The sequence below is a fragment of the Gymnoscopelus braueri genome, assembly GCF_963280865.1.
Source record: "Gymnoscopelus braueri genome assembly, chromosome: 4".
Taxonomy (NCBI): Eukaryota; Metazoa; Chordata; class Actinopteri; order Myctophiformes; family Myctophidae; genus Gymnoscopelus; species Gymnoscopelus braueri.
This window is the reverse complement of record NC_137605.1, coordinates 45,654,232-45,666,217: the sequence shown is the minus strand read 5'-3', so window position 1 is coordinate 45,666,217 and position 11,986 is coordinate 45,654,232. Positions and strand designations below refer to the sequence as shown.

The following is an 11,986-nucleotide window of genomic DNA, read 5'->3' as shown; positions in this document are numbered from 1 at the left end:
TTATTATTGCTATTTATTGATGAATCTGTATTTCTTTTTAACAGCTGCCCAACCCCTTCAGCATCCACCATGGGAGTTCAGATACTCAATTAGCAGGGGCTTACGAGCCAATCAACTTGGATGGATTTGTGAGCCCACATCACCCTCACCTAGTTATGCAGGTAAACAAACTATATTAAAGTCAATACCACCAAATCCATTTACATAGTTTCTTTATTTGCATTTTCACCTATGCTTATTTTTCAAATTTCATCTTTTTTTGTCTTTTTTTTTCCCGTATGCTTTGTTTTGATTTCAAGTCATAATTGTGTTTTTTATTTATTTTTGTTTCTAGATCTGCCATTGAGTATGTCCTTTCTTCCGTTACACATCACATTTGAAGAAAGTTGAGACTTGTGAACCTGACACCATCTTGGGATGCATTAGGAACAATCTTCATCCATCAACTTTCTGTATAATCATTACTTGAATATTAATGTCAATCATTATGTCCACATATTTTTTTGGAAAAGCTGGCAATGCACACAGATGTGTGGACTTTCATGTCTGTTATTATGAAGATGAACTGTAGCCATTGTATATAGTGCATCTTCATTTATGTAGTCTTAAGTCCACTAAGTAGTTATTTTTATGTAATGTCTCACTGTAAATTCAGTCAAAACCAAAGTGCTAACATTATTTGTTGAGAGATGTGCCATTTGTTACAACACACATTGCATGAATGTATGTTTTATATAGAAATACTTCATTTCAGTTGACAATTTGCTACTCATTTTCTTTAGAAAAGGAAAATGATTTTGAAGCATTGTTATCTTTATTTTGCTTGAGCTCTTTTCCTGTGCCAAGTATTTCTGTTCTGCTTCTTGAATGTGTTTTACCACTGTAAATCCTTTATATTCTGTTTTCATTTTTCATCATGTTTTTGATATTATTATGAATTTGCCCTGCATGTTTTACTAACTTTACAAAGAATATTTTGGGTAAAGATAGATGTAAAATAAAGAAAGTAAGTGAACATGTAACTACTCAGCAAAACATGCTTTTATATATGCTGTTTTAAACATTAGCAGCATTTAATTAAAACTAACTGGTTGGATATCATTATGAACAGATATTTGCTTTGAAAGGCATGGTGAGTGGATTCTGATGTATGTTTTAAAGATAACACTACAATGTAAATAAATGTGCTTTCAACAAATCCGCTTGTCATTCATATAAACACAAGATAAACAAGTTAAATTGGTATTTAGTCATTCATATAAACACAAGATAAACAAGTGAAATTGGTATTTAGCTACTGAACAATGTTTATTGATTAAAGACTCATTACACACTCACACATTTTTAGAAAGAACTAACAGGTAAAAGACTATCTTGCCAATGTTTGTTGACAAGCCTGAATATAATTGCTTTTGTTTACCACCAGAGGGCACTGTACCACCCAATTAATCCTCAAATAAGTGAGTCTAAAGAAAGACCCATTATCTGACACAATTAATCATAATTATCACCAACACCAATTGATTGTTTCATGATCACACAATGTTTAGTGGCATACATAATAAAACATGAATGGCATATTAGTGTTAATCAGTAGCCTATGCATCAGTGGTGGAAAGTAGCTAATTACATGTACTCAAGTACTGTACTTGAGTACCATTTTGAGATACTTTTACTTTACTGGAGTATTTCCAAATTGCTATGCTTTTACTTCTACTCCACTACATCTCAGAGACAAATATTGTACTTTTACTCCACTACAATTATTTGAAAACTTTAGTTACTTTGTAAAACATACATTAAACACTTCAGCCATGGCTATTTGAAAATAGCCAATCTACAAGCTCACAACGTGTTGTAATTTAAACAGGCTTTGTGAGCTTGTAGATCTGCTATTTTCAACACATTTCTTATACATTTGGAAACATGTGAAATGGGATATTGTGCACAATGAGTACTTTTACCTTTATAGTACTTTAAAAAATACTTGTTTTCTATCAATTACACACCCCATGAAGCATTGAATTAATGGATATTTTTTAGTTTTTCTCGCATTCCTAAGCCAACAATTTGATTACTGGCGGAACATTTTTAATGTATCCGGTAGGAGACTCAAAGGAGACTACCGGAGAGACCATCTCGCAGGTCATCAAATTATTGGTTTATTGGTTTATGCGACAAAAACAAAAAAATATCCATGAATTCAATGCTTCATGGGGTGTGTAATTGATAAAAAAATAAGTAATTTTTGGGGTGAACTACTCCTTTAAGTACATTTTGAATTCCAGACTTTAAAGGGATATTTCACTTTAAAAAAAACTTTGGGTCATTTTATCATCTACTCAGGCTTTTGTGAGCCCCCCAGACCGTTTTTAAGTAGCTTGATTCACTATTTAGATATTTGATATTCATTTTATCAGACACGCCCCCTTCCTATACAAACCCATTATAACTTCAAACTCCATTTTTAACATGTTAGATTCATCAAAAACACCCGTCCTTGGTTCTGGTGACTCACCCTGCCCCCCTAATACACGAGGGGGCCGTATATATGAGGTTTGGATATTTGCACACCAAATCCTGCGCTGTGATTGGCCACAAATGTACCCCCTAACCCTGCACCGTGATTGGCCAATCACAGTCTATTCAGGACTGTGATTGGCTAGGGAAACATGACACATGTGCATAGCCTATAAATAGGACCATAACTTTAAAAAAAACATAAATGTGTTTTTTTAAAGTTATGGTTTCTTCCATCACTTCTTCCATCACTTCTTCCATCACTGTGATGACCACTGTGACCACACCGCCCACTTCACACTGGGTGTGATTTTTAATATTATTTTTGGAAAATGAAAAAAATTAAATACAATAACAAAATATAATGAAATAAGTGAAAAAAGTTATCGAAAAAACACGGCCCCCTCACGTATTAGGAGGGCGGGGTGAGTCACCAGAACCAAGGACGGGTGTTTTTGATAAATCTAACATGGTTAAAATGGAGTTTGAAGTTATAATGGGTTTGTATAGGAAGGGGGCGTGTCTGATTAAATGAATATCATCTAAATACTGAATAAAGCAACTTAAAAACGGTCTGGGGGGCTCACAAAAGCCTGAGTAGATGATAAAATCACCCAAAGTTTTTTTTAAAGTGAAATACCCCTTTAATACTTGTATCACAGTATTTCTACATTGCAGTATTGATACTTTTACTCAAGTAAAAAATGTGAGTACTTTTTTCCACCATTGCTATGCATTAGCATATTATCTTTTGACTGTTACTGCACGTCTGTATATTTGTTAGCCCACACGTTTGATGGAAGAGCCTGTCATCGCCAGCAATGGGACATTCACTTCACAGGATTCTTCCCTGAGCTCCCTTGGCGACTCAGACCTCACCCTTTCCCTCCCACTGTACCCTCCATCAGAAGCAGGAGACCTCACCCTGTCCCTCCCACTGTACCCTCCTCCACCAGAAGCAGGAGACCTCACCCTGTCCCTCCCAACCCTGTACCCACCACCAGAAGCAGGAGACCTCACCCTGTCCTCCCTCCCAACCCTGTATCCTCCATCAGATGCAGGAGACAGGGAGGTAAGAACACACAGAATGGAGTGGAAAAGCCGATAAAAAGCCTCAAATACCGTTTGTACAACGGATCATATTTTAGGTGTATGTTTAGCCCTGATATATGACTGTCATTCAAAATAGTGTTTACACTTTCTCTCTTTTTGGCCCGTACATCTACATAAACTTTCAGATTTCAAATATAAAGTACTTACCCTATGGCCACGGATGTTACAATTATGTACGGACCCTCAGAAGTACCCATAGTTTCCGTATTGTTCAATAAAAAGCCTTTTTAACCGATCGGTGGCCATTTTCTCCAATTGTTGCCGTATGCTTTAATCTATGCGACCCTATCGGTTTGGAGGTGTATTGCACTCTGATACATTATAACTCTATGAGAAAATGGCCACCGATCGGTTTAAAATGCTTTTTATTGAACAATACGGAAACTACGGGTGTTTTTGAGGACTCGTACATAATTGTAACATCCTTGGCCATGGGTTAATCGCTTAATATTTGAAATTTGAACGTTTATGTAGATGAACGGACTAAAAAGGGAGAAAGTGCAAACACTATTTTGAAGTTGATTCACGGTCATAACAGATGACCGTATCGTGATCCATGGCTAGTTATTCGCCGTACTACTGTTGCTATAAGTGCAGATAATTGATGTTCAACCAAAGAACACGATGTCTCATGTTTTTCACTCCAAAATCAGTTACAAGTTATGACAAGCATGTTAATATGATGATGGCTAAATTAGGTATAAAGCCAAACTGCTAAAATACTGAATCAAACAAGTGGTGCTAGCATGATATAGGCTAACCTTTAAAATAAATAAATGTATATATTTCATGATTAGCCTATATGAATGTTATAATGTTTATTGTTTACCTATACATTCTTCAAATCAGTGGCTTTATTGTTGCCTCTTTCAGGATGATACTTTGTTTGGGTCACCAATGCTTACATCAAAGGATCAGAGTCATGGGTATGGCAATTTTATGTTGTAAAAGACACCTTCATTATAGAGTGGATGACTGTAGTCAGTGTTGGTGAAAACAGTTTGATTTAAAACTTAGGCTACAACATATAGGCTACCAATATAGAATGCAGTTGGATTGAAAGCACTGGATGTGTGTGGTCTCTTAAACACTACATGACCACCAACTGACAGGTCAGACCCAACAAACAGCTTGAGATGACAGTTGGTTGATTGCAGTGTTGCCAGATTTTGCGAGAGAAATAAGCAACCAGGTCTAGAAACAAGCCCAAAAGAGGCGACTGTTAGGCCACATAAGCACGTTAAACCTATATACATCAGATATTTGAAAATAGCCGATCTACAAGCAAATGTTTTTTCACTTTTTCCCCCAAGATGTTTTAGAAAATAGCAGATCTACAAGCTCACAACACGTCACGATTGTGAGCCTGCTATTTTCAAAAGAAATCTTGGGGGAAAAAGTGAAACATTTTAACAACACAAATCTGGTACGGGGTCCCTGGCACAACATATTTTCAAATGGGTATACGCAGACAATTACATATTAATCTGGAGGTCCTTGACATGAAAATATTTGAGAACCAACAACATTTAGGAAACACGGCCAAATAAGCAAGTACACTTTGGAAACAAGCCCCCAAAAAACACAAGCAGCAACTACCAATATTTACAAGCAACTTTACATAAAAACAAGCCCAAAGTCGCTTATAATAAGCAATCCTGGCAACACTGGTTGATGGTCTCAGATTTGTGGCCCAGTGTGTCTGGATGTGCCAGCAGTACAAAGGCACATACAGACAGTATATGTACATGGATTGGCTCTGGGCCAGTGGAATCTGTCTGCTGCAGACACAATCAGATGAAACAAGGTTCCAGGCCAACAGAGAACAGATGCCTCATGATCTAATGATGCCTCTTGTCATCTTTGAGACATTTCAGACATTTTCCTTCTTGAGTAAAATTCATAATTATTGATTAGGTACATTATTTTGGCTAATTTTGCCAATTCAACTTGTTGAATTGAGTCCTGGCTTACGTTATGCTGTCACATCTCTTCAGCAACTTTTCTGCTTTATGCTAGTGCTATAAGATTAAGTACAGATATTAAGCTTAGTTAGGCCTATACGATTATGTACAAATACTGGGATGTGGGTCAAGCCTACAACAGTAACAAAATGATAACAAATAACACCAAAAAATGAACAATGCCACTGATTGTTTGAGCGCAGTGATACTAGACTAGTGTTATTATTGACATTTGATCTGTGTAATCTCTACACGTATAGCTATTATGTAATAGTCCTCTCTGCTTCAGGAGAGACACAGAGGACCTGAGCCAGTGGCAGTGTGAATTCAGAGAACAAATCAGAGCCCTCAGGCACTGGCTGACGAGCATGGAGATGAGATTGCCTCCTCAGGACACCACGGTCAGTTGGTCTGTACTGTATAAAGGGCCCTATTTTCGCCGGTGCCTTACCCATTATCCCAAAACGTCTTTGCCATTTTTTTATTTGTAAAAACGTTTTCAAATAGTTGAACTAGCCGATCTACATCGACACGTTGTGAGCTTGTAGATTGGCTATTTGAACTATTTGAAAATGTTTTTTAAAATAGTAAAAAATGGCAAAGAAGTTTAGGGATAATGGGTAAAGCACTGGCTAAAATAGGGCCCATGTCTATGTCTCCCTCTATGTCTCTTTAACTCTCTCTCTCTCTCTCTCTCTCTCTCTCTCTCTCTCTCTCTCTCTCTCTCTCTCTCTCTCTCTCTCTCTCTCTCTCTCTCTCTCTCTTCTCTCTCAATACCTCTGCCTCTCTCATCACAGCATTTGGTTCACTTTATGTTGATTTACTTTTCTTGGCACATGCTTCAATCATCAAAACGTCTTCTACAACTACATGTAGATACTGTACATCAGCCTGCTTCCATGTGGCTCATTATCCTGACACTGAAGCACCATTGAGAGCAAGTGGAGTGCTTGCTGAGACAAATGGCCATCATTAAATGAACAGAAAGTTCATAGTAAAGTTGTTATCCTTTGATATGATGCTCTCAAGGCGCACAGACTTGACAATAGCTTAGATCCTTGTGGCGGCAGCGGTCGGTTTGTGTTGTAATCGTGTGGGCTGGGTGAAAACTGAAGAAGAGTCCAAATGGAGCCAGTGAGTTGTGTCGGACCTCATTCATGTAATCCACTGTCCCCATGGTGCAGTGTAAGCATGCCTAGCAAATGCTTTGGGATACACAGAGGGTAATGCTGTCCAAACAGTAGTAAACTGCAAAGGAGGAGAGACCGGGTGGGTGTGAGAGAGAGAGAGAGAGAGAGAGAGAGAGCGGGGCAAGACACACACAGAGAGAAGGCTGCATATATTCTTGGACAATGAGAATATGCATGAACAAGATAATAGGGAAAAAGCATTCATGACATGAATGCATTTTCATGTGTTGCAATAAACATCATAAAGAAAATTATAAAGTCAGCACACTCTCCCACAGTTTATTGTACGTGTCCGATCGACGTTTCAGTCACGCCTGCCTGGGTCTTCTTCAGCAATATACCGTACTCACACAGAGATAGGTCTATACAATGTAAAAAGAAGTGCAAGGGATTCTGGGTTTCAGGATGCGGACACTATAGACGGATCCTGAGGTGGTCCTTCAGCACGTCCTGCAGTGAGACTTCTTTAGGACAGAGCGACTGGGTAATCAGGCTCCATTGTGCCAGTGCTGGACAGCCAGGCTCACCAGTGGAGGCCCTCGGCACACATGAGCGAGCATGCTGAAAGGACATTAGACTCAGATGGGAGGATGAGGCAAAACGAGATGAGAGAAAGAAAAAGCAGGAGCTGGCAGCCAGAGCTTTCTGATCTGGCCATCCAGGCGTTTGTTGTAGGCTACATGAGTTGCTGTTTATTATCTTTGGGATTACAACAGAATGGGTGTGTTGTCTTGTTGTGTTGTGCGCATGATTTTATGACTCAACACTGAGATAATTAATTCAGCCTTTTAAATGAAGATCATTGTTTCTACGTTGCACTATTCGGGTTAGCACACTCTAAAACACCAGTTGAAAGCCAAAGCCAAGCAACAAAACATTTACATTGATACAGTAAATTAGCAGTTAAGATGGTGGGGATCCATAGTAAATGGTCGCTGAACCCCTTCAAATGCTTTGTGCATTCGTCACACAAAAGGATTAAGTGTCTTTGATGTAATGTATTGTTATAAATTGGCTTTGGGTGATTTAGTGCTAGGGTCCATGCAAGAGCTCCATTTCCCTGATTGTTTGATTGATTAATTGATTGTATGGTTAAGGACGGACAGATGACTCAATGAAATCAGAGAATGTATTTCTCAAGCTAATGCATTCTCTGATGCAATCCTACTGTATATCAAATGTAATAATCAATGACTAGGGTGAGCTTGGGGAGATATTTTTTTGTGAGGAATTCAATAGTCAAATCACTATAGCCAAAAAACCTTCTGTTTTCTTTGGGATTGACATTTATGTGCACAGGCATGTCTTGATAACCACAGCCCTATTTCAAAAATAGTGAAAATTGCAGATGTACAACAAGCTAGCTCACATCGCGTGACGATGCGACGTTTTGAACTTGAAGATATGCAATTTTTTTGTTTTTGAATTTATTTTGAAAAATATCGGCATTATGTCATGCCCAATATACTGTAGGGACGCCAGGTTGAAAGTGCATGGCTAAGGAGCGTTGTGCAATGTAAGGTCGTGGCGTTTGGAGATCTTTGCTTTCCACAGTCTTTTATCTTTATCGCACTGCATCCGACCACAGACCTTTGTCATGGTAATGCTGTCAGTCTGCTCCACTGCTGGTTCCAGTCTGGGCCTGGGGGACTCGTTAGTTAGCCGCATGAATGAGGACATCCCCCCCCATACAGACCCTTCAACAACACACAGGAGAGCTACACACCTGCTGTTTAGAGCATGCTGCAGCACATCTTAACCTTCTTAACCCAGTTAGAGCAGGGTGGTCCGCTAAATGAATGCCCTGTCCATTTTATACTTCGTTGTATGGCCATTGTCACGCAAATGTAGCTAAAATAGCTGATATACAAGCTCACCTCAACCTCAGTGTTGTGAGGTTGTAGATCGGCTATTTTCACTATTATTGAAAATAAATAAAGAATTGAATATTCTCGCCTATAATGACATCCCTAAAATAAGGATGCCGAGTTGAAAATCTGTCTGTGGGTTTTATAAATAACCCCCAAAAAGTATTAACAAGAGCTTGTAACTAGTAAATATTTAATAACTGCTATGAGTTCTAGTCCCCATTTCCTGAAAAGAGGTGGTTTTGGACACCGACAATATGGAATGCCACTCACCTCAATACTTCACATCTTCACATCTTCAAGGGCAGTCCCCAAAATATTAGGATCTCCTTTAGCTGAAGCCTTAGCGACTGGTTGTCTCCCTGGGGTCCTGGGGGATTATGAATAAGTATGTTTTCCAGAAATCAGGTAACCAAAACAATGTTTTGTCATATTCATGTAAGGACTGGAACTGGTCTATTGAAATTGGATGGCTGGCTGGTTTAATCAATGTAATGTTAGTCTGAATAGTTTTATATCATGATTTATGTCATGGAGCATTCACTGCTTCACATGTTCCTTTATGTCCTTTAAGACAAGCTGGTTTGCTTTTGGCTAGATGAGATAGGGAATATTTGTCAATAAAGAGCCATTGGAATAAAGAAAAATGCCCGTTACTCCTGATGAACAACTTTTCATCAACGTTACCTCGCCTTTCAAAACACATCCGTTGAAAACACTGTAATGACGTAATAAATTATGTCACCGAGAAGTCGAAAAGGCACTCAGTCTATTTGGACAGTCAGATTAGGGTCAAAAGTTCTTCTGCCTTTTCAGTACCCCCCGCCCCCTTCACCGATGAGGAACTGCTGAATAAAGACTCTCTGTGTCTTAAAGCGCTCTGGTTTCCCTGAGGCTGTGGCAGACGATGCATCCCAAATAAGCCCTTACACTCAACCTACAAACAGGATTGACCGGGCCCAGCAAGAGGGGTGAAAGAGCAGAGCTTATTATCCTTCCCCTCTCTCCTCCTGACAGCCAGCAAACAGCATCCCTGCCCTCTTATGCGGTCTTAACCTGTGGGAACGGAGGCCTGTTTTCACTGCCGTGGATCACCTAAGGATGAAGTTTGGTCAATAGCAGGGTGGAAGATATACTGTTATTTATTTTACAGACTCAAACAGGGATGGAGGTTTTACACCCCAATGGATTATTGTCTATTGCTAGGCCTGTCATGCTTACAGAAAACAATTCTTATCTCATACAACATGAAGTAATCTGTCTACTCTGTAAGAGTATTTGGATTCAAAGAGATTTTCCTGGGTTATTGCCACATTACAGCCCCGTTCTTTGTTTTGCCGTATCCCGTTGTTGAATGGAAGATCGGGACTCATGGTTATAAATCCTGTCTTTCCAATCCAAGGAAGAGTTGAGTCAAACACGGGTTGATGATGTGGTTGTTGAACCCTCCTAAAATCTTCCTTTCCTCAACCAATCACTGTGATTTCCAGTATCCAGGCAGCCCTGCGGGGTCCAGGCAACCACAGTTTTCTGGAAGCAAGCTCTTCTGGTGATAAATGACAGCATGCATGCTGAATGGTGCTTCTGCTCTGACCCTTATACGGGACCCCCTTCTTGTTTCATGTCTCCTGAAGAGGGCCTAATTACCATGTACTGTGGAGGAGCCATTGAGGTTTTATTTAATTTGAAGGCAGAGGAGATGGGGAGATGGTGGAGGAGGGGAAGACAAGCCTGTATGATTAATCTGTATCAGGTCCTCTGGCACACACATGGGACTATGATCACATTTGGTCACCCCATTCGCAGCTAATTTGGAATCACATTAATTTGGAAACGCCTTGTGTTACAGCTCATTCTGCAGACCCCCTTATCCAGAGCAACTTAATAAACTGAAAAAGGGGCGCCCAGTGGAGCGCAAATCTCCATCCGGAGGTACGCTTCACTAATAATACTAAGGCAGTAACGTCAAACTGCAAGTCTTGCCCTCTCTCTGTCCGGTGCGAGTGCATGCATGAGCACGGATTGTAGGTGCGCAGGGTACAGTATTGTCACGTTCAGTATGTCAGTGTTAATCAAACTTGGGCTTTAACTGAATGGTCATAGGTGCACGACCTCTTTGTGTCTCACTCTCCCTGTGTTATAGTGTCAATCCCGCCTGTGCCGGAAGGACAGGGGCATTGTAATTGGTAAGCAGTAGATCCCGTATGCCGGATGGAGAGCTTGGTTCCGATTGGCTAGTCACTTTCCATAGCCTTGCCAAACACGTATCCCATTGCTTGGAGAGATGGTGGGTTTGAGGTTATGTATTCACAACAATAACATAGTTGTTGGTGACCAATGTGAAAAAGATATTTGGGGATCTAGTTCCTTGGCCTGCTGGCAGAGTGCACATGAAATATTACACTGATCTGCCATGTAGTATGAGAGATTAGCTGCAGAGAGGCAAAAAGAGTCGCTCTGGATTAAGAGCGTCTGCTAAATGCCTAAATTGTAATTATAATTGTACACAGACACACAGACAGGGTCAAAAATATAACTCTCCACCCTGCCATTATGCCCTGTGGCAGATAAAGATCGCAGTAATGCTACAGACACACCAAATCCAGCTACAAGGTGCACCGGACCTACAAACGCTCCGGCCAGAGGGTGGCGCTGTATGCTGTATGTATATGTATATCTCATTTTAGACCTAAGATTTGTTCAGCACTGCCTAGTTTGATCATTTGACCGGAGTATTCGCAAGCTGGCCGTGTTGTGGTGGAGACCCCATTTGCAGAAAGTTGAATTTAAACAACATGTTAATTTCAGAAATGCAACTGATCAAAAACCTTGCCATCATGCACCCCATGGTCACTTTGGATGCTATGCATAGAAAATGTATTGGAATCATCAACTTGACGTGGCGTGTCAACCAACACTAGTCAACCAACAACAAGGTAAACAGTCAAGTGAATAGAGAGCTAAGCATCTGTCCAAATAACATCTAAATAATGTATGCAGCACACAGTATATGAATTAAATGAAAGAACATACAGAGCATCTATCTAAATAATGTAGTACATACATACTGTAGCACATAGTGACATACAGGGGGTTTCATATGTAGTCCTGTATCATGCTCATCCAAAGTGTATAAAACGCTGCTCTGATGAGCACACTTTTTGTTTCCAGTATTTATCTATATCACATGTGGGTATGAGTGCAAAGCTAGAAGTGTGCAGTGTAAACTTTCCACGGTTTTAATTTAATTAAATTTTTTATTTGCAATTCCCCTATACACAGTATATAGTCCATCACTGCCAACCCCTACTGTTAGTCTTGCATGTCACCT

General features: G+C 39.8%; 1 protein-coding gene across 19 annotated transcripts in view; it reads left to right on the top strand.

The window, feature by feature from the left end:
* The window catches only part of plecb (plectin b), a 144,309-nt gene extending 143,111 nt beyond the window's left edge, over positions 1 to 1,198 (top strand). For all 19 annotated transcript variants that reach the window (XM_080426577.1, XM_080426579.1, XM_080426581.1 and 16 more), the window contains 2 exons: positions 45 to 161; positions 335 to 1,198. The gene's annotated coding sequence lies outside the window, so the exon portion shown is untranslated. The remainder of the gene's footprint in view (positions 1 to 44; positions 162 to 334) is intronic.
* Positions 1,199 to 11,986: the final 10,788 nt, after the last annotated feature.